The sequence below is a fragment of the Gopherus flavomarginatus genome, chromosome 20 (assembly GCF_025201925.1).
Source record: "Gopherus flavomarginatus isolate rGopFla2 chromosome 20, rGopFla2.mat.asm, whole genome shotgun sequence".
Taxonomy (NCBI): Eukaryota; Metazoa; Chordata; order Testudines; family Testudinidae; genus Gopherus; species Gopherus flavomarginatus.
Window position 1 is genome coordinate 7,825,572 of NC_066636.1, and position 26,208 is coordinate 7,851,779.

At 50.5% G+C, this 26,208-nt stretch overlaps 1 protein-coding gene and 1 long non-coding RNA gene across 2 annotated transcripts in view; one reads left to right on the forward strand and one right to left on the reverse strand.

Moving 5' to 3' along the window:
- LOC127037812 (zinc finger protein 333-like) overlaps window positions 1–26,208 on the forward strand; it is a 1,302,204-nt gene that overhangs the window by 466,625 nt on the left and 809,371 nt on the right. The window lies entirely within an intron of this gene.
- LOC127037876 (uncharacterized) overlaps window positions 1–26,208 on the reverse strand; it is a 216,318-nt gene that overhangs the window by 40,246 nt on the left and 149,864 nt on the right. The window lies entirely within an intron of this gene.

Genomic DNA, 26,208 nt, shown 5'->3' on the forward strand with positions numbered 1-26,208 from the left:
GTGTTCACGCTGAAGCCTGGGTTCAGAAACCCTCACCCTCCTGGGGTGTCTGAGGTTGGGCGCAAGCCCATCTGTCTGCACTGTAATGTTATAGTCTTGCAGCCCAAGCCCCATAACCCCGAGTCAGCTGGCCGGGCTTTGAGACAGGTGCCCTGCGTGTTTTAATCACAGTGTAGACATAACATTAGGATACATCTACAGTGCAATGAAACACCATGGCTGGCCCATGTCAGATTAATCAGGGTCATGCGGCTTGGTCTGTGAAGTTGCATTATACGTATCTCGGCTCAGGCTCTGTACCCTGCTCTAGGAGCCCAGAAGGTTGAGAGGGAGTTTAGCGAGTGGAAATGGTAAAACTGCAGTGAAGTATTACCCTGGACTCATGGCATTTCTCCATCGGTCTGTCTGCTTTGGGAGAGGGACTTAAACATGTCCTGCTGCAGTTGTTATTTCAAAGGGTGGTTTAGGATTTTCATTCTCAAACATGGTGCACAAAGTAGGACTCAATCCTCAGTGTAAATAAACAAGCTACCAACACATCAGGGATTCCAATAACAGCGGCAGGTATTCTCTGGGCACTGAGATTTTTCAAGGAGTTGGTGGCTCCTTTCTTTCCTCTTCCTGGAGTAAACTCAGCTTTTTATTCCATCCTTGATGATTCATGGGATAATAGCAGCAGCCTGAAGAAAGAGGAGAGGGAATATCTCACTGCCAGGGGTGAAGGTGGCCACGTCCCCTCTGTTTGACCATTGCCATTGCAGGAGAGAAGGTTTCAGTGGAATTGAATGCTCTGGCTCAGACAAGTGACACTGGAAGATTTTACTGTTCATGGATCCATGCAAAGGAAATTGTGTCTCTGTGTGAAAATGGGGAGGGAAATGAAACACCCACATGGTGGCATCTAAGGCAGAAGGGACCCCTATAGGATTAGAACAGAATAAATTCTCAAGCAGCATGTTTCTTACTTTGCCCATCTGTCAATTTTGATTATTATCAATGGAAATATTTTGCCATTGGGTTGTGTGTTTACACAGAAATTGACATTTACTAACAAATAAGTAATTCTTCCAAGCCTGCCTAGTCTGCCAGTGCTGAGTTTAGAAGGACAGAGTCACTCTTCCCCGTCCCCATGCCAGGCCTGGGCTCTCCATGCTGCCCACTTTCCACAATGTTGAGATCCATCCCTGATCTCCCCTCAGACCTCTGCCCCCCACCCCCACTTCTGGGATCCCCTCCCCACACTGTCCAAATGCCCTGCTTCTAGGATCCCTCCCCCTTGCCCTTCCTCCCCTCTGAGCAAAAGCTCTGCACTATTCCCACACTGGGAATTGAACCCCAGGCCACCTGGGTGAAAACCAGGAATCCAGATCACTAGACCACATGGGACTGGGATTGTGCTGCTGGTCTACTAAGCCAACCCCTCATGAGAGCAGCAGCACCACCCAGCAGGGATTGCACACAGGGCTGCATTAACCCTTCAGGTGCTGAGGTTTTCCCTCTGTCCATTCCCAGTGCCTGTGATCAGGAAATAGACATCAGGGCTCCCAGGTGCTGCACAGACCATGACTGAGATCAGGACCCCACATTGCACTAGGTGCTGTACAATCCCTGGCCAACACTGGGACTCCCAGGGGGTTCCCCTCAATTTCCGTGATCCTCTGCTGCCCAACTTCTTCTGACTCCCTCTGGCTCACCCCCCCCCCGCAAAAAAACCACCTTTCCAAGCAGTCCTCCTTTCCCTGCCCCCTAATTTTGCTTTCACACCCTGGGACCATCTCCTCTCTTCGTCCCTCCTCTCCCCCCGAGGTGAGCAGAGATGGAGGCTACTTCAGCCAGCAGAGTCAGCCCCAGCGACCCGCCCGGGGCAGTGTTTGCAGACACAGGGAGGGAGCAGCTGGGAGTGGGGGGTACTGGGAAGAAGGAGGCAGGAGAACAAAGCCCAGAGCCTGGGGGCGGGGCTCTGGCACTGCCTGGGGCAGGGCAGCTCCTTGGGGCGGGGCTCTGGCACAGGCAATGGGCGGGGCAGCTCCTGGGGGAGGAGCTCTAGCAGAGGCCGGGGGTGGGGCAGATCTTGGGGGCGGGGCAGCTCCTGGGGCGGGGCTCTGGCACAGGCAAGGGGTGGGGCAGCTCCTGGGGGTGGGGCTCTGGGGGCAGTGGGATGTTAGGTCAGCTGCTCCCCCCTCCCTGCTCCTGCGGGGGCTGAGTGAGTCCCCCCTCAAACAGCCTCAGGGGTCAGGGTGGGCGGGAGTGCGGGGCCAGCAGCAGCACAGCCCGCCCCGCTTCCCTGGGCTGCCCCGCACACCTCGGGCTGATGGCTCTGCCATGGCATCCTCATGAATCGCTGCTCCCTGCCCGCCAGGCTCGGCTTCAGCCACAGCAACATCGGGTGCCCCAGGGAGCCCAGCTAGGCTGGGGCTGGGGGTAGTGGAAGGTTAGGGGAAGAGGAAGCTCCAGATAGTGGCAGAAGGGGTGGGGGAGGGGAGAGAAGCGGAGCTGGAGTGGGGGAGGAGAAGCCCCGGACTGGACTGGAGCCACGCTGGGGAGGGGACGGGGGAGGAGAAGCCCTGGGCCCCTGCAGGAGCTGCAGTTGGGGGAGGGAGAAGGAGAAGCACCAAGCTGGGGAAGAGGAGGAGAAGCCACGCTGGGTTGGTGTTATATCCTTGGGGGCAGCCAGTTTAGGAAGAAATCACTTGAGGCCAGACAGCAGACAGTTAACAAAACTACCATTTATTTACAGACACAGAGCTCGCCTAACAGGCTGAAGCTGGCTGGGCTATCCCTAATAATCTAACTCAGTTGCCATAGGAATAAAAGCCATTACAACAAAATACACAACATTTTCCTCCCCCGCTGATAAGAACACCTCCCCTAAATAAAACACACACTAGACTAGAGGCAGCAAAGAATCCTGTGGCACCTTATAGACTAACAGACGTTTTGGAGCATAAGCTTTCGTGGGTGAATACCCACTTCGTCAGATGCATGTAGTGGAAAGTTCCAGGGGCAGGTATATATATGCAGGCAAGCTAGAGATAATGAGGCAGTTCAATCAGGGAGGATGAGGCCGTGTTCCAGCAGTTGAGGTGTGAAAACCAAGGGAGGAGAAACTGGTTTTGTAATTGGCAAGCCATTCACAGTCTTTGTTTAATCCTGAGCTGATGGTGTCAAATTTGCAGATGAACTGAAGCTCAGCAGTTTCTCTTTGAAGTCTGGTCCTGAAGTTTTTTTGCTGCAGGATGGCCACCTTAAGGTCTGCTATAGTGTGGCCAGGGAGGTTGAAGTGCTCTCCTACAGGTTTTTGTATATTGCCACTCCTAATATCTGATTTGTGTCCGTTCACCCTTTTCCGTAGCGACTGTCCAGTTTGGCCTATGTACATAGCAGAGGGGCATTGCTGGCATATGATGGCAGGTGAATGAACCGGTGATGGTGTGGCTGATCTGGTTAGGTCCTGTGATGTTGTCACTGGTGTAGATATGTGGGCAGAGTTGGCATTGAGGTTTGTTGCATGGATTGGTTCCTGAGCTAGAGTTACTATGGAGCAGTGTGCGGTTACTGGTGATAATATGTTTCAGGTTGGCAGGTTGCCTGTGAGCAAGGACTGGCCTGCCACCCAAGGCCTGTGAAAGTGTGCGATCATTGTCCAGGATGGGTTGTAGATCCCTGATGATGCATCAGAGAGGTTTTAGCTGGGGACTGTATGTGATGGCCAGTGGAGTCCTGCTGGTTTCTTTCTTGGGTTTATCTTGCAGTAGGAGGCTGCTGGGTACAGCAGAGAAACTGCTGAGCTTCAGTTCATCTGCAAATTTGACACCATCAGCTCAGGATTAAACAAAGACTGTGAATGGCTTGCCAATTACAAAACCAGTTTCTCCTCCCTTGGTTTTCACACCTCAACTGCTAGAACAGGGCCTCATCCTCCCTGATTGAACTGCCTCATTATCTCTAGCTTGCCTGCATATATATACCTGCCCCTGGAACTTTCCACTACATGCATCTGACGAAGTGGGTATTCACCCACGAAAGCTTATGCTCCAAAACGTCTGTTAGTCTATAAGGTGCCACAGGATTCTTTGCTGCTTTTACAGATCCAGACTAACACGGCTACCCCTCTGATACTAGACTAGAGAAGGAGGGTAGACTGCCTCCATTCCAGGCTAAACCCCGGGGATTATTTTGTCCCATAACTGTGGGTTCACTCTAGCTAAAGATCCAGCCGATGAGGAGGCCTTCTGTCTCTAGGTGGATTACGGCAAACTTCTGGTGTTGTTGCACCCAAAAGTACCATGGGCTTAGGGTCTGCAGCACGAACAGGTGAGGAGGTGGTATCAGCTCATGCTGGGCAAAGGGGTATCTCAACCGCTGGCAGTAAGGGAGGAGAACAGTCAGGAACAGGTGATTCGTGAGTCAGTGTCTGACCAGAAGAGGTGAAGTCACACCACTCAACTGCAGATGTGTCTGAGGACTGGCATGATCTGGCAACAGCTGATCTACATGTCGCCGCCAGGTAAGATTCTCTGCAGTCCGAACTGTGTAGGAAACAGTTCCTGTTTGAGTGATGATCGTGGCAGGGACCCATTTAGCTCCAGAAGTATAATTCCGAGCCAAAACTGGCTGTCCCGGGCTAAAGGTTCGGTCTTTTGCTCTGGGTGCACGTCTGATGACTTGATGTTGCTGCTGATGTTGCACAATTTGTCAGGGTTCAGAAGGTTTCAGCAGATCAAAGCAAGTGCGCAGCTGTCGTCCCATCATTAGAAAGGCCGGGGATGCCTGGGTGGTAGCATGAGGTGTGTTTCTGTAGGAAAGTAAGAAGGTATCCAGACGCTTTTGAATGGAGTGTTGTCCCCTTGCTGATTTCAAAGCGTGTTTCATTGTCTGCACAAATCTTTCAGCTAATCCATTGGTAGATGGATGATATGGTGCTGACGTGATGTGGTGTATCCCATTTGCCTTCATAAAATTTTGAAACTCCTGAGAGACGAACTGCAGTCCGTTGTCGCTCACAAGTTGTTCTGGGAGACCAAAACGACTAAAGAGTCCCCGTAGTTTTTGGACAGTACTCTCTGCAGTAGTGGACTGCATTATAGAGGCTTCTGGCCATTTAGAATGGGCATCTACTGCCACCAAGAACATGCTTCCTTCAAGGGGGCCAGCAAAGTCAATGTGAATACGTTGCCACGGGTTTTCAGGCCAGTCTCATGGGTGTAGGGGTGCCCACTGGGGTGCATTCCTCATACCCTGACATGACATACAAGCTTTTGCTTTCTCTTCAATAGCACTGTCCAATCCAGGCCACCAAAAATAGCTTTGTGCAATTTCCTTCATGTGCACTATTCCACAGTGACTGGAATGTAGCTGTTCTAACATCTGTGATCTCAGTGGTGGTGGAATAATGACACGTCTCCCCCACAACAAACAACCGGATTGGACCGATAACTCCGTCCTCCTGGACATGTAGGTAACAAGGTCGGATGAGACCGGAAAGGTTTGTCGAGATTTTCCATGCATCACCAGGTCCATAACTTGGGACAATACTGGGCCAACGCGAGTTGCCTTCTTTATCTGAGTAGCAGTGATGGGTGTATTCTATACCTGATCAAAGTAGAAGATTTCCTTTTGGGCACTATCTTGATGTTTGATCGGCAAAGGCAACCTTGAGAGGCCATCTGCATTGCCGTGCAGAGTGGATTTCCGATATTTAATTTTATAAGTGTGTGCTGAAAGTAACAATGCCCAACGTTGCATACAACTAGCAGCTAATGGGGGAATGCCTGTGTAGGGTCCAAAAATTGACGTCAGAGGTCGATGGTCTGTGAGAAGAGTAAACTTTCGCCCAAACAGGTACTGATGAAACTTCCGAATTCCAGAAACAATTCCTAATGCCTCACGTTCGATTTGGGAGTAGTTAGTTTTTGCTTTGCTTAGAGTGCATGAAGCAAAAGCAATAGGTCTCTCTTCTCCAGAAGGCATAATGTGTGACACGACTGCTCCCTTTCCATAAGGGGAGGCATCACAGGCAATTATAGGGGTAAGGATGGATCAAAGTGTGTTAGAACTTCAGAATTTAGCAGTGCATCCTTAGCTTTGTTAAATGCAACATCACAGGCTTCAGTCCACTTCCAGGCCTTGTTCTGCCCCAGGAGCTCATGAAGTGGTTTTAGCAGTGTGGCTAACTGTGAGATGAACTTTCCATAATAGTTCAGTAGTCCTAGAAACGAGTGCAGCTGGCTTACATTTCAATGTGGGGGAGCCTCTACCATAGCTTTAACTTTTGCAGGGGCCTTATGAAGACCTGCAGAATCAATGATGTGTCCCAAATATTCAACAGAGAGCTTGAAGAATTCACACTTGTCTTTGTGAAGTCGTAGGCCATACTCTTCCAGTCTTTGTAGGGTAGCCTCTAAATTCTTTAAGTGATCCTCTTCATTCCTTCCAGTGACCAGGATATCATCCAGATAGCACTGAACTCCTGACAAGCCACACAAGATCTGGTCCATAGCCCTCTGGAACAGGGCGGGAGCAGACATTATTTCGAAGGGTAGGCGACAGTATCGATAAAGCCCCTTATGAGTCACAATAGTCAACAGATCTTAGGACTTATAATGGACATGCATCTGTAAATATGCTTGACTCAGATCAATCTTACTGAACTTTTGTCCCCGAGCCAGGCCTGCGAAGAGGTCATCTATGCAGGGAAGAGGGTATTGCTCTGCACACAACACTGGGTTGACAGTGACTTTAAAATCACCGCAAATCCGGAGAGAGCCATCTTTCTTCACTATTGGAACGATAGGAGTGGCCCATGAACTATGGGTAACTGGTGTTAGGACTCCATTGGTGACCAGGCGCTCCAGGTCTGTTTCGACTTTTGGCCTGATGGCATATGGCACAGTACAGGCTTTCAGATATTTTGGTGGACTATCAGGTTTAATGTTCAATGTCACAGTGATTCCCTTCATACGTCCCAAATCATCTCCAAAAACAGCAGCATGTTTCCTTAGTATAGGGGTTAGACTGGTTTCTTCTTTAGTCATCCAGTGCACTTCTGCCCAGGTCAGCTGAATCTGCCCAAGCCAAGACCTACCCATTAAGGCTGGGTAGTTACCTCTCACCACAAACAGTGGCAATTTAGCAGCCTGTCCATTGAGCTCCACCTTAACATCAATAGTGCCCAACATGGGCACAACTTCTCCCGTATATGTCTTCAAAACAGTTTTTGTTGCCTTAAGCGGAAGATGCTGTAGTTTTTCTTTATACACAGTTTCGGAGACCAGCGAGACGGCTGCACCGGTGTCCAGTTCCATGCGTATAGGTTTGCCATCCAATAATGGGGTTACCCCGTATTCACGTGAGCCCACCGCCAAAGACAAAACATGCAGTGGCACTTCCGCTTGCGATGAGGTATCACCTTGATCATCCTGGGTCTGCTCTAGGGTATGCAGGGTTCCTCTTTTTGTCGGCCAGACCACAGGCCTCTTGTTCTTTTGTTTACAGGCACACTCAATGTGTCCCTTTTTGCCACAGTGTCGACACACCAGGTCCTTACACCAGCATTCTGATGCCTGGTGACCCGGCTTACCACAGCGGTAACGTTCCTGACTCTGCACAGTTTTGTGGGTAGGTTCTTGTGACACTTTTTGCAGCCTAGGGGATGCACTGATGTATTGCGCCTCCCTTGTAGCCAGTTCCATGGATACAGCAATATCAACAGCCTTCTGTAATGTAAGCTGAGCCTCTGTCAGTAGGCACTTCCATATAGCTTCTCTGTAGAGGCCACACACTAACCTGTCATGCAGGGCATCATTTAACATCTCTTTAAATTCACAGTGTTCTGCTAGCTTTTTTAAAATTGCTACAAATTGTACAACTCTTTCATCTTCTTTTTGGTCTCTTTTGTGGAACCGATATCTTTCATCAACTACCAGTGGTTTTGGGGAAAAATGAGACCCCAGGATTTCCACCATGTCACTGTAAGATTTAGTCTCAGGCTTAACAGGGTATAGTAAGCTGCGTAGCAGGGAGTAGGTTTTAGCTCCTACAACACTTAAGAATATGGGCACCTTCTTCTCTTCTGGAATGTCATTTGCAATAACAAAAAGCTCAAAACACTCAGTATACGCAGGCCACTGCTCTATATTCTCATCAAAAGGTTCCAGTGGCCCGGTCAGAGTAGCCATGCTTTTTAGTTTCACTTTCTGTACCTTGACTTCTACTTCCTTGTGTTGCTGGAGCAGCACCGGAATCCCATCCTCGTCGCCACTTGTTATATCCTTGGGGGCAGCCGGTTTAGGAAGAAATCACTTGAGGCCAGACAGCAGACAGCTAACAAAACTACCATTTATTTACAGACACAGAGCTAACCCAACCGGCCGAAGCTGGCTGGGCTAACCCCTAATAATCTAACTAAGTTGCCATGGGAACAAAAACCATGACAACCAAATACAGAACAGTGGGCACCCTGCTGTGTGGGAGGGATCACAGTAACCCAGACTCAGGGCTGGAACAGGCCCCTGATTGAGGGGGTGGCTGCATGGTTTACAGCGCCCTGATGTCTCAGACAATGTGTCTCTCCCAAAGCCTCAGATCTGCATCCCCAGAAGGCTCCTGCACTGCCTCCGCTCCTTTCACCTTCTACAGCAAGGAGCAGCAGCAAGGGTCAGGGATGAGCCATAGGCACTAGGTGGGGGGCAGAGGCTTCAGGAGCCCAGAGTGTTTGCCTGTCTGGGCATTTTGGCTGAGACCTCAGGGACACATTGTCAGGCAGAATCCCAGGCATCTGTATGAAAGGAGCATAAGGACATAAGAGCAGCCAGACTGGGTCAGGCTGGGTCCATCTCGCCCAGTGTCCTGTCTTCCCATAGCGGCCAAAGCCAGGTGCCCCAGAGGGAATGAACAGAACAGGTAATCATCAAGTGATCTATCCCCTGTCACCCGCTCCCAGCAAACAGAGACTAGGGACACCTTCCCTGCCCATCCTGGCTCAGAGCATGTCCTCCATGAATCGATTTAGCTCTTTTTCTGAGCCCTGTTATAGTCTTGACCTTCACAACATCCTCTGGCAAGGAGATCCGCAGGTTGACTGTGCATTGTGTGAAAAAATACTTCCTTTTGTTTGTTTTAAACGTGCTGCCTATTAATTTCATTTGGTGACCCCTAGTTCTTGTGTTATGAGAAGGAATAAGTAACACTTCCTTATTTACTTTCTCCACACCAGCCATGACTTTATAGACCTCTATCATATCCTCCCTTAGTCATCTTTTCTCCAAGCTGAAAAGTCCCAGTCTTATTATTCTCTCCTCAGATGGCAGACACTCCATACCCCTTTCTGAACCTTTTCCAATACCAATACATCTTTTCTGAGATGGGGTGACCCAATCTGCATGGAGCATTCAAGATGTGGGCGTACCATGGATTTATACAGTGGCAATAAGATTTTCTCTCTTATTTTCTATCCCTTTCCTAATGACTCCCAACATTCTGTTCGCTTTTTGCCGGCTGCTGCACATTGAGTGGATGTTTGCAGAGAACTATCCACAGTGACTCCAAGATCTCTCACTTGAGTTGCAACAGCTATTTGACATCCCATCGTTTTATATGTATAGTTGGGATTATGTTTGCCAATGTGCATCACTTTGCATTCATCAGCATTGAATTTCATCTGCCATTTTATTGCCCTTTCACCCAGTTTTGTGAAATCTCTTATTAGCTCCTCACAGGCTGCTTCGCACTTAACTATCCTCAGTAGTTTTGGATCATCTGCAAATTTTGTCACCTCGCTGTTTAGCAGATCATTTATCAATATGTTGACTACTCCTGGTCCCAGTACAGACACCACTAGTTATCTGTTTGCATCCTGAAAACTGACCATTTATTCCTACTCTTTGTTTCCTAGCTTTTAACCAGTTATTGGTCCACATGAGGACCTTCCAGAGGTGAAAGTAAGTCAGTCCAGTCCAGTATGGGATACCGGCAAGAGCGGGTATGCTGTGCCAGCCCGGCCCGGCTTCCCCAGGCTGGTGATTTAAAGGGCCCAGGGCTCCCTGCAGTGGCCGGAGCCCCGGGCCCTTTAAATCGTCTCCCAAGCCCCCCTGCCAGAGCCCCGGGGAGCAAATCACTGCCGTGGATGCTGCTCTCTCCTGCGCTACAAACACAGAGCAGGGGCGGCGGAAGCTTCCTTACAGTGGGGTGGGCACCGTTGTCTGAACTGTGGCACTCCCATGACACCCCTTCCTCAAGGACCCACACTCACACCACCCCTCCCCCTGAGGCCACACCCACAGAACGCCTCTTCCCCCCCTAAGACTCCACCCTTCCCCCCACTCAATCACTGGTCCTAACAGCTGGTAAACAGTGGTGGAGCCACAGCCCTCTAACCCCCTGTTCCAGCACCCCTGACACAGAGCTAAGCAGGCAGCAGTGTGTGTGTGTGTGTGTGTGTGTGTGTGTGTGTGACAGAGGCTGCTGTGCTGACCTGAGCCAGTGAGGGAAGCAGGGGCTGATGTTGGGGCTGTCTCCCTCCCCCTGCCTCAGGACTGGTTGCTTGCAGCAGCTGTCTGGACTTAGAGACAGTGTGCCCACACATTCACTCTCTCCCTACACACACAAACACACTCTCTACCCCACCAGGCACATTGCAGTTGAAAAGCAGCTGGCAATCTAGTAGGATTCCCATGGAACAATGGGATAGAGAAACCTGCATCATGTGATGCTGTACCAGCCATGAGGTCTTGCAAACCCTTCCCAAAGCACCTGCAGCCAGTTGCACAGCTACCCACAATGCACTGCTCTCTGTGGCCATCCAAGATTCTAGCCTGGATGTGCTCTGGTGACACAAGGGGCATAGTGTGGACATGCAACAGCTGTTTAATTAAAACACTTTAAAGCCACATTACCCAATAGTGTAGACATAGCTTGAGAGTGAGACAAGACCCAGCTCCCTTGAAACTAAAGAGCCACAACTTCCCCCATAGTTGACAGGATTTGAACCTGTGCAGGGAAACCCCAATATATTGCTAGTCCAACACCTTAACCACTCAGCTATAAGTACTCACTTGAGATAGGTCTCTCAGTACATTCTAGTTCTGTTCTCAATCTGTGATCAATTCCAGTTGTTCCCTCAGACCAGCTTCCACAACACACACACTGCTGTGCCATTGTGTAAGTGTGTCCATGGCTGAACTGCAAGAATTCCTGCTCATTTCCCTTCTGGCTGGAGCATGAGGAGGGTGTTTTTGTGATCAATTATGTTCCTGTAGATTGTTGTCCATTTCCTGCCTTGATCATTCAGACAGTTCCTTTACCATCATTTCCCCAGCACATCAGGGATTACAATAGCAGAGGGTAGGTTTTCTCCTGGGCACTGAGCTTTGCTAGGGGATTGGTGGCTCCTTTCTTCCTCACCCTGGAGTAAACTCAGCTATTTATTCCATCCTTGATGTTTCAAGGAATAGCAAGAGATGACCGAGGAAAGAGGTGTACAGGGCGGGTCTTAGGGGAGGGACAGAGAGGTGTGGGTGGTGGACAGGGCAGGTCAGGGGAGGGGGTAGAGAGGTGTGAGTGCTGGACAGGGTGGGTCTCAGGGGAGAAGCAGAGAGGTGCAAGTGGTGGGCAGGGCTGGTCTTAGGGGAGGGGGCAGAGAGGTTTGGGCAGGGTGAGTCTCAGGGAAAGGGCAGAGAGGTGGGGGCAGCAGACAGGCCTTGGGGTAGGGGGTGGAGAGGCACAAGGAGGCCTTCGGGCAGGAGAGGAGCAAGCGAAAGGTGGACCAGCAGGCCTCAGCCAAAGAGGAAGAGCAGGGGTGGGAAGTGGCCAAATGGGAGTGAGGGCAGAGCACAGGTGGGGCCTCAGAGGGAGGAGAATGAGTCAGGGGGTGGAGTGGGCAGGGCCACCCAGAGGATTCAGAGCCTGGGGCAAAACAATTTTGGGGGCCCTTTCCATAAAAAAAGTTGCAATACTCTAGAATACTATATTCTCATGGGGGCCCTGCAGGGCCTGGGGCAAATTGCCCCACGTGCCCCCCCTCTGGGTGGCCCTGTCCTCAGCCTCTCCTTGTAAGTCCCCTGCCCCCTAATCATTTTTATTGCCCTCCCCTGGACTCAATCCAACTTGTTTCTGTAGTGGGAGGGCGAAAACTGGACGCAATGCTCCAGATGTGGCCTCACCAGTGCCGAATAGAGGGGAATAATCACTTCCCTCGATCTGCTGGCAATGCTCCTTCTAATCCAGCCCAGTAGGACCAGTTACCCATATTGAATGCAGACCCAGCAATATTTGATCAATTGGTTAATGTCCATTCAGGAGGTTCTTTCCTACCTATTCATAAATAATGAAGATGCTCTAAGCAGAGGGGAGAGAGCTGTCCCACCCGTGTAGTTAATCCATCTCCCCGAGAGGTGGTAGCTACGTCACTGGGGGAATCTATGTGGGTGGGTGTGCAAGCTGTGGTGTCTCCATGCATCTATAAGTTTAATGAAACCCCATTTTTAAAAGCACTGTGGTCTGGGAAGAGAACGGGAGATCTCTGAGGCAGGACCTGTCCTTCAAACTCTTTAAGATCACTGACTTACTTTCACAGCAATCATGGGGGTATAGCTCAGTGGTAGAGTGTTTAACTGCAGATCAAGTAGTTCTTGGTTCAGATCTAAGTGCCCCCTTACACACCTCTTCCTTCAATGAAAGTTATTGCATTTCTGTTATGTTCACGAGTTCCACTGAGTAGGGATCCCTGAAATGAATGCGAACACTCAATATTTTCCTGTGCAAATACATAAAAACCTAGCAAACATGTGCCTCCACTGAAATCAGTTCAAATCCTCTAAAGGATTAAAGAATCCTTATTGAGGTTGCAGGAAAAAACCATCCCGATGTGTAGAAAGAATAGTAAATATGGCAGGCGGCCAGCTTGGCTTAACAGTGAAATCCTTGCTGATTTTAAACGAAAAAGAGAAGCTTACAAAAAGTGGAAGATTGGACAAATGACCAGAGAGGAGTATAAAAATATTGCTCAGGGATGCAGGAGTGAAATCAGGAAGGCCAAATCACACTCGGAGTTGCAGCTAGCAAGAGATGTTAAGAGTAAGAAGAAGGGTTTCTTGAGGTATGTTAGTAACATGAAGAAAGTCAAGGAAAGTGTGGGCCCCTTACTGAATGAGGGAGGTAACTTAGTGGACAGAGGATGTGGAAAAAGCTAATGTACTCAATGCTTTTTTTGCCCCTGTCTTCACAAACAAGGTCAGCTCCCAGACTGCTGCACTGGGCAGCAGAGTGTGGGGAGAAGGTGACCAGCCCTCTGTGGAGAAAGAAGTGGTTCGAGACTATTTAGAAAACTGGAGACCAGCACATGTCCATGGGGCTGGATGTGCTGCATCCGAGGGTGCTAAAGGAGTTGGCGGATGTGATTGCAGAGCCATTGGCCATTATCTTTGAAAACTCATGGCAATCGGGGGTGGTCCCGGATGACTGGAAAAAGGCTACTGTAGTGCCCATCTTTAAAAAAGGGAAGAAGGAGGATTTGGGGAACTACAGGCCAGTCAGTCTCACCTCAGTCCCTGGAAAAATCATGGAGCAGGTCCTCAAGGAATCAATTCTGAAGCACTTAGAGGAGAGGAAAGTGATCAGGAACAGTCAGCATGGATTCACCAAGGGCAAGTCATGCCTGACTAACCTAATTGCCTTCTATGAGGAGATAACTGGGTCTGTGGATGAGGGGAAAGCAGTGGATGTGTTATTCCTTGACTTTAGCAAAGCTTTTGATGTGGTATCCCACAGTATTCTTGCCAGCAAGTTAAAGTATGGGCTGGATGAATGGACTGTAAGGTGGTTAGACAGCTGGCTAGATTGTCAGACTCAATGGGCAGTGATCAAAGGCTCCATGTCTAGTTGGCAGCCAGTTTCAAGCGGAGTGCCCCAAGGGTTGGTCCTGGGACCAGTTTTGTTCAATATCTTCATTAATGATCTGGAGAATGGCGTGGACTGCACCCTCAGCAAGTTTGCAGATGACACTAAACTGGGAGGAGTGGTAGATATGCTGGAGGGTAGGGTTAGGATACAGAGGGACCTAGACAAACTAGAGGACTGGGGCAAAAGAAACCCGATGAGGTTCAACGAGGACAAGTGCAGAATCCTGCACTTAGGACAGAAGAATCCCATTCGCTGTTACAGACTAGGGACCGAATGGTTAGGAAGCGGTTCTGCAGAAAAGAACCTAGAGATTACAGTAGACGAGAAGCTGGCTATGAGTCAACAGTGTGCCCTTGTTGCCAAGAAGGCTAACGGCATTTTGGGTTGTATAAGTAGGGGCATTGCCAGCAGATCGAGGGATGTGATCATTCCCCTCTATTTGACATTGGTGAAGCCCCGTCTGGAGTACTGTGTCCAGTTTTGGGCCCCACACTACACGAAGGATGTGGAAACCTTGGAAAGAGTCCAGCAGAGGGCAACAAAAATGATGAGGGGTCTGGAGCACATGACTTATGAGGACAGGTTGAGGGAACTGGGCTTGTTTAGTCTGCAGAAGAGAAGACTGAGGGGGGATTTGATAGCTGCTTTCAAGTACCTGAAAGGGGGTTCCAAAGAGGATGGATCTAGACTGTTCTTTATGGTACCTGATGACAGAACAAGGAGTAATGGTCTCAGGTTGCAACGAGGAACGTTTAGGTGGAATATTAGGAAAAAACTTTTTCACAAGGAGGGTGGTGAAGCACTGGAATGGGTTACCTAGGGAGGTGGTGGAATCTTCTTCCTTAGAGGTTTTTAAGGTCAGGCCTGACAAAGCCCTGGCTGGGAAGATTTAGTTGGGGATTGGTCCTGCCTTGAGCAGTGGATTGGACTAGATACCTCCTGAGACCCCTTCGAACCCTGATATTCTATGATTATATGATTAAATGTTCTGATGGTCTCTCCTGGCCATAAAATCGACTCATTTTTGAAAAACTGAGTGTAGCATTGGGAGCAGCGTCTGATGTTTTACTGTCTAGCCAACTTGCTTCCTAGAACGAATGCTCCTTGAGTGTGATGATTCACAGGGAGTAGCTCAAACCTCCAAAGTGTCTGGCCAGGGGCAGGACATTGGCAAAGCAAGGGAGGGGTGTGGCAGTGACATCACAAAGGCCTTTTGCAGGACCTCACACTATTGGTAAAAGACTATTGGTGGGGAGGTGGTGACCTCACAGAGAGATGCTGACATCATCCAGGCAGGAGAGGGGCGAGAGGCCAGGGAAACCTCAGAGACCCCTGTGGCTTTGCTTCAGCAAGTCTCCTTCTCCAGGTCTCTCCTTGAGGACTGAGAGAGTATTCGGGGTCACGGACGTGAGCGCCAGGAGGAACCTCTTTCGAGTTTTCTCCTTCTCTTGTAGTGATTTTACTAGAAAACAGCTATCCCTGTTTAGAAGGTAAGAGCCTCCTGGAGGTTTGAAACCTGTTCAGTCTGATCCATCTGGTGACAGTTGAATTCTAGGCATGGAAAACACGAGCTTAAAGAGGCAGAATTTTATTCCACAGCTGGGATTTTGTCCCTTAGAATCAGTGGGGACATAAGGGTTTGTCCTTTTTGTTTCACCTTTTCCTCCATCCCTCCCTCCCTCGTTTCTCTTCTTCTCTTGCTTCTTTTCTCCTTTTTCCTATTCCCCTCCCAACACCAGCAGGTGTGCTTGTGTGTGTGTGTGTGTGTGTGTGTGTGTGTGTTGCGGGGGAGTGCTCTGCAGCTCCCACTGTGGAAGGTTCAGCCAAAAATGTGGGGCTGAAATATTGCTCGGGCAGTGATCCCCACCAGTGACCTGGGCCATCCTTCGGGCTCTCTGGTGAGAACCCTCAGCCTCCCGTCCTCAGTCTCTACCCTGATTGGCTGAGCAGGGGGTTATTGACAGGAAGGAGACTCAGGTCCTTGTGGTTCTCTTTTAAGACCAAGGAAATAAGTCAGAACCAGTTCTATGTTTGATGAGTTTTGCTGCTTCTCTGCATTAATGGTCTCTGAGCAGTTCATGATTCTCTCTAACATTGCAGTTCTCCTCAAATACTTGCTGAATAATTACTGTCACTATTGTTGGTCTGGAGCTCATCTGAGAGCACTTTATTCAGGTCATTCAATGTCTGAAATTCAAGATCCGATGGTTATTTTGAAAATCAGGGCTCTTGTGTCCTATTCCCAACTCTGCCACCGACTGTCTGTGTGACCTAAGACAAGTCAATCTCCTTTCTCAGCCTTAGCTTCTCCCTCTTTCAAGTAGGGATAATAATGATCCACTCCTACCTACCTCATGGTGCGTGGAGGCAGCGCTGGTTCTAGGTCTTTTGCTGCCCAAAGCAAAAAAAAATTTTGGCTTCCCCCACCCCATCCCTGCCCCCCCTACTCCCCTGCTGCCCAAGCCCTGGGCTTTCCCTCCCCACCTGCACCCCCCGGCACCCCAGCTCTGGGCCTCCCCCCAACCGCATCCCCCTGCTGTCCCAGCCCTGAGCTGTCCCCCCCCACACACCCCGTGTTGCCCCAGATCTGGGCTCTCCTCTCCCCACCTCCAGTGCTCTCCCACCCACAGACACTCCTGCCGCCTTAGCTCTGGGCTCTGCCCCCTCCACCCGCACCCCCTGCCGCCCCAGGCCAGCCTGACTGGCTGTGTGACCTGAGACAAGTCAATTCTTTTTCTCAGCCTGAGCTTCTCCATCTTTCAAGTAGGGATAGTAATGATCTGCTCCTACCTACCTCACGGTGGGTGGAGGATGGGGATCCATTGGAGAGTATCACTAGGAATAGTGCATAATATAAGGTGTCCTATCACGTTTACTCAGAGCAGATTAACACATAATATAATAGCTGAAATAGTCTATTTGATTTGTATGTTTTTATTTTGAAATTGTTAAAAGCAGCAACGATGTAGCTCAGACTGAAGCATCTTATCTAATGTTTGAGATCTAAGTGTCTCCTCTTTGTGTGCGAGGAGACAATTTAACACACTGTGACAAACAGGAGATGCTTTTGTTTTGCAACAAAATACTTTTGCAAAGAACTTTCATCCCACTTGTTATGATTTTGAGAAACAAACTGGTTTAGTCTGAATGGGATTTTCTGACAGAAACAGTTTCAATGAAATTTCCCCACCATCTCGATTCCTGGGCTCTATCCCTACCTCTAAGAGGAGAGGGAGGGTTCGTCTGTTAGAACAGGAGTCAGGAGTGTTGGCTTCTCTTTCTGGCTCTGCCACCGCCTTTCTGTGTATGCCCTTGGGTGGGTCACTTCCCTTCTCTGGACCTCAGGCTCCTCCCCGTCTGTCCAATGGGAACAGGGACAGTTCTCGAACTCTGGGCAGTTGTGAGCCTGAGTGAGATAAGGGGTGTTAAAGCCCTCTGTGAAGGAGAAAGGGGAGTTTCACAGTGTTTAGCACCAAGGAATTCTAAAGTTTGCTAAAGTGTCTAGTCTGTGGAAACAAGAAATGGTCGGGCCCTAACTTTTTAAAAGCCCATTCAGGGATGTGAGTCCCTGTCTTTTTGGTACCTGGGGTTCTTTGCCAGCAGGAGAGAAGAGGTTCCTGCCTCCGTTTTTGTGGCCTAAACAAACCCGGTGTTGTGGCCCAGTTCTCGTCTGAGATCTCTGAAAAAGAACATCTTCCCACCCATGAACAAGACAGGACCTAACATGCTAGTTACATTTTAATAAGACCAAAGCCTCCTCAAGCCTGGTGTCACAATCACTGGAATGATTTTGCCTTGATATTTTACCGGTCGCAGACACAAAGCGAGTCAAATTACAGTTTCTCTTCAGAGTCAGTGCACACACAAGAATCCGGAGGCTTTTAATTCCTTAGGTTCTGCTGCCATTTCATTTCTGTCCTCTTCCAAGATTTATCATTGTGCAAAGCAATGTTTGGCCTTGGGAGTGTCCCCTCTGGTCCTGCCTGCCGCCTATGGGAAATTAAAAGGGCCCAGAGATCCCTGCCGCCGCCACCACTACCAGCACAAGGGGGCTAAGGCAGTTTCCTGCTCACCCTCGCTCCGTGTGGCACGCCACCCCCAGAAGCAGCTGGCACGTCTCTGTAGTCCCTGAGGTGTGGGGGGGTCTCCCCGAGTGCCAGCTCTGCCTACTGTGGCAATGGGAGCTGTGGGGTGGAGTCTGCTGGCAGTAGTGCACAGAGACACTCCCAGCCCTCCTGGTTAGAGGCTGCTTCTAGAGAGGGGTGCACATTGCTTTTGGGAAATGCTTGAGGTAAATGCTGCACCCCTCACCCTCCCCTGCACCCCTCACACCCTGCTCCAACTCAAACCCCATATCCACACCCAAACTCCCTCCAAGACGCTGCCCACCACACCCACTCCTGCACCCCAACCCTCTGACTGAGCCCAGACCCTGCACTCAAAGTCTTTCCCAGAGCCCAACCCCTCTCCCTCCCACACCCAAACTCCCTCCCAGAGCCTTACAGAGGTGTGGGGTGGGGCAGGACTTGGTCCCAATCTGGGAACCACCAAAAATTATACAAACCTGCCAGCTCTGTCCAGCCCAACCTTCTGCTGATGCACCTCAGCCCACACCCGTGCAGGGTTTGAAGCTTTCATTGCTTAAATTCCAGGACACTGAGGGATTTCAGCTCCCCTTTGCCCAGAGGGAACCTTCACCTCACTCCCAACCAGGTTCTTGTCCATGGGATCACTGTAGGGGGGCTGGGTCCCTCTGGGTCTTTTCTCTCTCTAGGACAGGCCAGGGTGCAATAACTGGGGCATCTGAGCACCCAGGACCTTCTGTGGGGCTACCATTCCCCTTCCCCTTCTGTGGTCCCATCTGTCACTGACTCCAGCCTTTTTTCTATCCATCGTCAGCACCATCTCAAGCCAGCTGCACCCGCCTCAAAAAGTCAGTGTCCCCTGGTGGGTGTAAATCACTGACCACTCTCCTCTCTGAGCACTGACGGCCCCTCTGTTTCCTTGCCTCTCGGGCTGTGCAGATGGGATCTTTCCCTCCAGTGCTGGAGGATTCGCCCTTCTCATCTACCATTGTCCCAAGCAGCACAGCGGGTGGGAATCTTAAACATACTGAGGTGACTAAGGAGCAGAAACTCCCCCAGGATCTTCCATGCAATTGTCCCTTGCCCCTCACTGAGCAGGTTTGAAGCTCGGGCAGGGAGCCTGGTGGGCCACATCCCCTCCGGGCATGAGCAAAGCAGCAGGATGAAAAAAAGAACCTGGAGATTGAACCCAGGGCCTCATACATGCAAAGTATATGCTCTACCACTGAGCTACACCCCCACCTTGGCCAAGTCCCTGCTCTGAGGGCCAAACCTGCTGTCCTGGAGGTTGGTGGCTCATGGGGGACACTTTGCGGCAGGGCCGGATTCTACACAGCAGAGGAGGAGAGAGAGTGCATGCCCTGGACCCAGGGTGCAGCGATACAAGACTCAGCCCTCATACTGCATTGGCTGAGTGCAGGGGTGAGAGTAACTTACAGGACTTACCAGTACTGCAGGAGTCCTGAGGGGGCGTGGTCTCATCCAGAAGAGGCGTGGCCTCTCAAGAGTTAAAGGCCCTGGGGAACCAGCTGTGGCTGGGAGACCCAGAGCCTTTAAATCAACCAGAGGCTCCTAGCTGAAGAGGGGGCTGGGAGCCCCCCGGGGCTCATGGGGCAATTTAAAGGGCCTAGGCCTCCAGTCACCAGGAGAACCCTGAGCTTTGTGAGACTGGGGCAGGGATTTAAAGGGCCTAGAGCTCCTGCCGCTGAGGGGAGCCCCGAGCCCTTTAAATCCCGGCCCCAGCCCGGTCACCACAGCCGCGGCCAGGATTCAAAGGACTCTGGGCTGCCTGCAGCGGCGTGGAGCTCTGAGCCCTTTAAATCTCAGCTGCAGCTGGGATTTAAAGGGCTTTAGGCTGCCCGCAGCCTCCGGGAGCTCTGAGCCCTTTCAATCCCGGCCCCAGCCTGGCCGCCGGAGCCCTGGCCGTGGGCAGTCCAGAGCCCTTTCAATCCCTGCCATGGACACCGGTGCGGTCCAACACAGCGTACTGGCTCTTGCCGGTACGCCATACCAGACTGGACCGGCTTACTTTCACCTCTGGGTGGGTGGGTGGTGCTGCAATCCCCTGCTAGAAAGTAATGGTGGTGGGGGACTCTGTGAGCAGCTCAACACCCAACCCTGGTGGCAGACGCAGTGTGGGGGACTCCAGGTGTTTCTAGGATCCACTATTTCCACCTGCCTGTAAAATCCAGCTTTCCCCAGCACATTCACTGCAGTGTAATTGGGTCAGTGTTTCCATGGCTGCACAGCAAAGAATGGCTCCCAGTTTCCTCTCTATCTGCAGCAGGATTAGTCTGTGTCGGTGGTTAATGAGGTGGATCTTGTAGTTTGTTATTCATTCCCCACCTTGATAATTCAGACAGTCCCTTTCCTACTCAAATCCCCAGTACCTCAGTGACCCTGATAGCAGAGGTTGGGGTTTCCCTGAGGGCCTGAGATTTTCAGGGGTCTTTTTCCCTCCAGCTGGAGTGAACTCAGCTTTTCCTCATCCCAGACATTCCCTGAAATGACAACAGCAGCATAAAGAAAGAGGGGAGGGAACATCTCACGGCCAGGGCTGGATGTGCCCAGGGCCCCCTGCTTGGCCATTGTTTCCATGGAATTTGGCCCCCTGCTTTGCACAAGGGACAGAGAAAGATCTTGCTGTTCCTGTGTCTGTGCAAAGAAAATTGTGCTTCTGTATGAAAGAGAGGTGGGAAATGGCCCCATGATGGGACAATATCCTCAGGATTTAGACCTAAGGACTCAGGTTGAGAACTGATTTAACTCCACTCATCTGGGATTTAAAAAATTCCCTTCCACGGAGACACTGGGAACTTGTGACCTTGATCCAGACTCTGCAGCTTCAGGCTGCTTTAACTCCTGGTAGAAACCTGAACTTGATTCCAAGAAGGGAGAGAGGAGAAGCCTGAAGTTGCCTTTGGTCCAAGGCTGGGATCTCCTGGATGGGTAGAAACGTCCTTCCCTGCTACCAGGAGATAGCAGCTACTGGAGACATAGCAGAGGTCAGAGGAAGGGGGATTGTTGAATGCACTTTATGTGCACAGGGCCCCACTAACTCTAAATCCTCCACTCTAGCAGGAACTTAGAAAGTCAGACCTCGGTCAATGGCAGGACTGGGCTTTGAAAAAGAGATTCGTTTTTCCTCCCCGTCATGAGAAAGAAAGTAAGAGCTGGCAGCTCTGGTGCAGAAAACCACTTTTTCCTCTGGCTGCGGAGCTTCCAACCAGGCACAGACGACTGGTGTCTCCTGAAGGGGCGGGCACAATGTCAAGGTTCAGCTCCATCCCCTTGCAATCAACAGCCCCCCCAGCTGTGAACAGTGCAGGGATAGGAAGCAGCAAAGGCAGCCCCTCTCCACTCACCCCTGCAGCAGCTGCTTTGCAGGGAGGGGGCCTGGCAGCACCACATGATGCAGCAGGCGATAGCTAACCCAGGTGGGGCACATGACCCCACACACGCCCTCTGCAAATGTTGCCTCTGAAATTAGGAACACTGGTGAGTTCAGGGCACAGCTGCACACCCAGAAGAAAGCCCAACACAACACACCCAGGGTGAAGGGGGTGCTAACACCTGGCATCAAACCAGAAACCTTTAGATCTTCAATCTAATGCACTCCCATCTGAGCTACTTTGGCAATGACCAGGCCCACCAGGAAGGCTTAATACACGAACCACAGCACATGCTGGGAAGATTTAAATCTGGATGTCACAACACAGAAGCCAAGCAGTGGACTTGGCCTGGAGGGGCAGGCTGGGGTTTCCTATATCCCTTTCACTCAAGCCAGCACCTGCCCCCTCACAAGCTGTCACTGGCACCCCCAGGTCGGCAAGAAAGGAGCAGCGGTTCTCACTGGAACAACCTCACCCACAGCTCGCAGGCTCCTCCCAAGCCTAAAACAGAAAACCATCTTTCCAGAAAGCAGCTGACTAGGACTCATCATTCTCAATAGAACATCTCTCCAGTCAACAATGGCAAATGCAAGATGGACATCGCTTGCTATTTTAGCACTTGGAAATGTCATCAACTAGTCTCTGGATCTCTCGAATGCTGCGCTTCAGCTCATGGGGGAAAGGTGAGAGAAGCGACCTTTCAACTAAAGGCCTGGGGTTAACATCCTAACGCTGTCTCCTACTGTAACAATACTTAATACTGGCCAGCCCTGTGCTGGTGGCAGTTCCATTGCTAGGTGTTAGTACAGTTCAGTTACTGTCAAAATTAAAAAGTTTCTATATGCTTAGAGGAAATGAATTTGTTTGATTTGCTTATATGTGGTATGAATAAATACAGGTTTACAGAACCTAGCCTGCAAATTTATCATCTTATATGACAGAGAAAATCATGCATTGAAATCATGAACTGAGCTACAAATGCAATGAAAAATAAGATATTCAAAATTTTAACATGGAGGGGGCACCGAAGACACGTCTTACCTGGGGTGCCACTTGGTCTAGGGCAGACCCTGTCAGGGAGAACAGGAGTTAGAGTCACATGTCTATTTTCAGGCTGTAATCTGTGGGCACCCTGCTCTGGGGGAGGGATCGCGGTAACCCAGACTCAGGGCTGGAACAGGCCCCTGATTGAGGGGGTGGCTGCATGGTTTACAGCGCTCTGATGTCTCAGACAATGTGACTCTCCCAAAGCCTCAGATCTGCATCCCCAGAAGGCTCCTGCGCTGCCTCCGCTCCTTTCACCTTCTACAGCAAGGAGCAGCAGCAAGGGTCAGGGATGAGCCATAGGGCACTAGGTGGGGGGCAGAGGCTTCAGGAGCCCAGAGTGTTTGCCTGTCTGGGCATTTTGGCTGAGACCTCAGGGACACATTGTCAGGCAGAATCCCAGGCATCTGTATGAAAGGAGCATAAGGACGTAAGAGCAGCCAGACTGGGTCAGACTGGGTCCATCTCGCCCAGTGTCCTGTCTTCCCATAGCGGCCAAAGCAGGTGCCCCAGAGGGAATGAACAGGACAGGTAATCATCAAGTGATCTATCCTCTGTCACCCGCTCCCAGCAAACAGAGACTAGGGACACCTTCCCTGCCCATCCTGGCTCAGAGCATGTCCTCCATGAATTGATTTAGCTCTTTTTTTGAGCCCTGTTATAGTCTTGGCCTTCACAACATCTTCTGGCAAGGAGTTCCACACTTTGACTGTGCATTGTGTGAAAAAATACTTCCTTTTGTTTGTCTTAAATGTGCTGCCTATTAATTTCATTTGGTGACCCCTAGTTCTTGTGTTATGAGAAGGAATAAGTAACACTTCCTTATTTACTTTCTCCACACCAGCCATGATTTTATAGACCTTTATCATATCCCCCCTTAGTCATATTTTCTCCAAGCTGAAAAGTCCCAGTCTTATTATTCTCTCTTCATATGGCAGACACTCCATACCCCTTTCTGAACCTTTTCCAATTCCAATACATCTTTTCTGAGATGGGGTGACCGTATCTGCATGCAGCATTCAAGATGTGGGCGTACCATGGATTTATACAGCGGCAATAAGATTTTCTCTCTTATTTTCTATCCCTTTCCTAATGACTCCCAACATTCCGTTCGCTTTTTACCGACTGCTGCACACTGAGTGGATGTTTGCAGAGAACTATCCACAGTGACTCCAAGATCTCTCACTTGAGTGGCAACAGCTATTTGACATCCCATCGTTTTATATGTAGAGTTGGGATTATGTTTGCCAATGTGCATCACTTTGCATTTATCAGCATCGAATTTCATCTGCCATTTTGTTGCCCTTTCACCTAGTTTTGTGAAATCTCTTTTTAGCTCCTCACAGGCTGGTTTGAACTTAACTGTCCTCTGTAGTTTTGGATCATCTGCAAATTTTGTCACCTCTCTGTTTAGCAGATCGTTTATCAATATGTTGACTAGTCCTGGTCCCAGTATAGACACCAGTAGGTACGAGTTTTTATCCTGAAAACTGACCTTTTATTCCTATCCTTTGTTTCCCAGATTTAACCAGTTATTGATCCATGTGAGGACCTTCCAGAGGTGAAAGTAAGCCGGTACGTTCTGGTATGGGGTACTGGCAAGAGCGTGTACGCTGTGCCAGGCCGGCCTGGCTTTCCCAGTCTGGTGATTTAAAGGGCCCAGGGCTTCCTGCAGTGACCGGAGCCCCAGGCCCTTTAAATCGCCTCCTGAGCCCCCCTGCCGGAGCCATGGGACCTTTAAATCACCTCCCAAGCCCTTCTGCTGGAGCCCCCGGAAGCAAATCACTGCCATGGGTGCTGCTCTCTCCTGCACTACGAACACAGAGCAGGGGCGGTGGGAGCTTCCTTACAGTGGGGCAGGGGCACCGTTGTCTGAACTGTGGCGCTCTCATGACACTCCTTCCCCAAGGAACCACACTCACACCACCCCTCCCCCTGAGGCCACCTCCACAGAACACCTCTTCCTCCCAAGACTCCACCCTTCCCCCCCCATCACTTGTCCTAACAGCCGTAAAGAGTGGTGGGGCCATGACCCCCTAACCCCCCTGTTCCAGCACACCTGACACAGAGCTAAGCAGGCCGCAGCATGCATGTGTGACAGAGGCTGCTGTGCTGACCTGAGCCAATGAGGGAAGCAGGGGCTGATGTTGGGGCTGTCCCCCTCCCCCTGCCTCAGGACTGGTTGCTTGCAGCAGCTGTTTGAACTAAGAGACAGTGTGCCACACACTCACTCACTCTTCCCCCCCCCTCAAACACATTGCAGTTGAAAAGCAGCTGGCAATCTAGTAGGATTCCCATGGAAAATTGGGATGGGGAAACCTGCATCATGTGATGCTGTACCAGCCCAGGAGGCCTTGCGAAACCTTCCCAAAGCACCTGCAGCCAGTTGCACAGCTACCCACAGTGCCCTGCTCTCTGTGGCCATCCAAGAGTCTAGCATGGATGTGCTCTGGTAAGACAAGAGGCATAGTGTGGACATGCAACAGCTGTTTAATTCAAGCACTTTAAAGCCACATTACCTAATAGTGCAGACATAGCTTGAGAGCGAGGCGAGACAAGACCCAGCTCCCTTGAAACTAAAGGACCACAACTTCCTCCGTAGTTGACAGGATTTGAACCTGCATGGGGAGACCTCAATGGATTTCTAGCCCATCACCTTAACCACTCAGCCACAACTATTTGCTTGAGACAAATCTCTCACTACACTCCAGTTCTGTTCTCACTGAGTGATCAATTCCAGATATTTCCTCAGACCAGCTTCCACAACACACACACTGCTGTGCCATTGTGTAAGTGTGTCCCTGGCTGAACTGCAAGAATTCCTGCTCATTTCCCTTCTGGCTGGAACGTGAGGAATGTGTTTGTGGTCAATGACGTTCCTGTAGATTGTTGTCCATTTCCTGCCTTGATCATTCAGACAGTTCCTTTACCATCATATCCCCAGCACATCAGGGATTGCAATAGCAGGGGGCAGGTTTTCTCTGGGGCACTGAGATTTGTCAGGGGGTTGGTGGCTCCTTTCTTTCCTCACCTTGGAGTAAACTCAGCTTTTTATTCTATCCTTGATGTTTCAAGGCACAACAACAGATGACTGAGGAAAGAGGAGGACAGGATGGTCTCAGGTGAGGGGCAGAGAGGTGCAAGTGGTGGGCAGGGCCGGTCTCATGGGCGGGGCAAAGAGGTGTGGGTGATGGACAGGGCAGGTCAGGGGAGGGGATAGAGAGGTGTGAGTGCTGGGCAGGGCTGGTCTTAGGGGAGGGGGCAGAGGGGTTTGGGCAGGGTGAGTCTCAGGGGAAGGGCAGAGAGGTGGGGGTAGCAGGCAGACCTTGGGGGCGGGGCTGGAGAGACACAAGGAGGCTTTCGGGGAGGAGAGGAGTGAGCAAAAGGTGGACCAGCAGGCCTCAGCCAAAGAGAAAGAGCAGAGGTGGGAGAGTGGCCAAATGGGAGTGAGAGCAGAGGACAGGTGGGGCTTCAGAGGGAGGAGAATGAGTCAAGGGGGTGGAGTGGGCAGGGCTGCCCAGAGCATTCAGGGGGTCTGGGGCAAAACAATTTTGGGGGCCCCTTCCATAAAAAAAGTTGCAATACTATAGAATAATATATTCTCATGTGATCCCTGCAGGGCCTCTTTCAAACAGGAACAAAGAGACCCCTGGGGTTTACAGACTAGCTAGCCTGACTGCCATAGGTGGAGACATACTGGAATACATTCTTAAACAATCAGTTTGTCAGCAGCACCTACAGGATACTTTGGTTCTTACGACGAGTGAGCATGGATTTGTCAACAACTAATC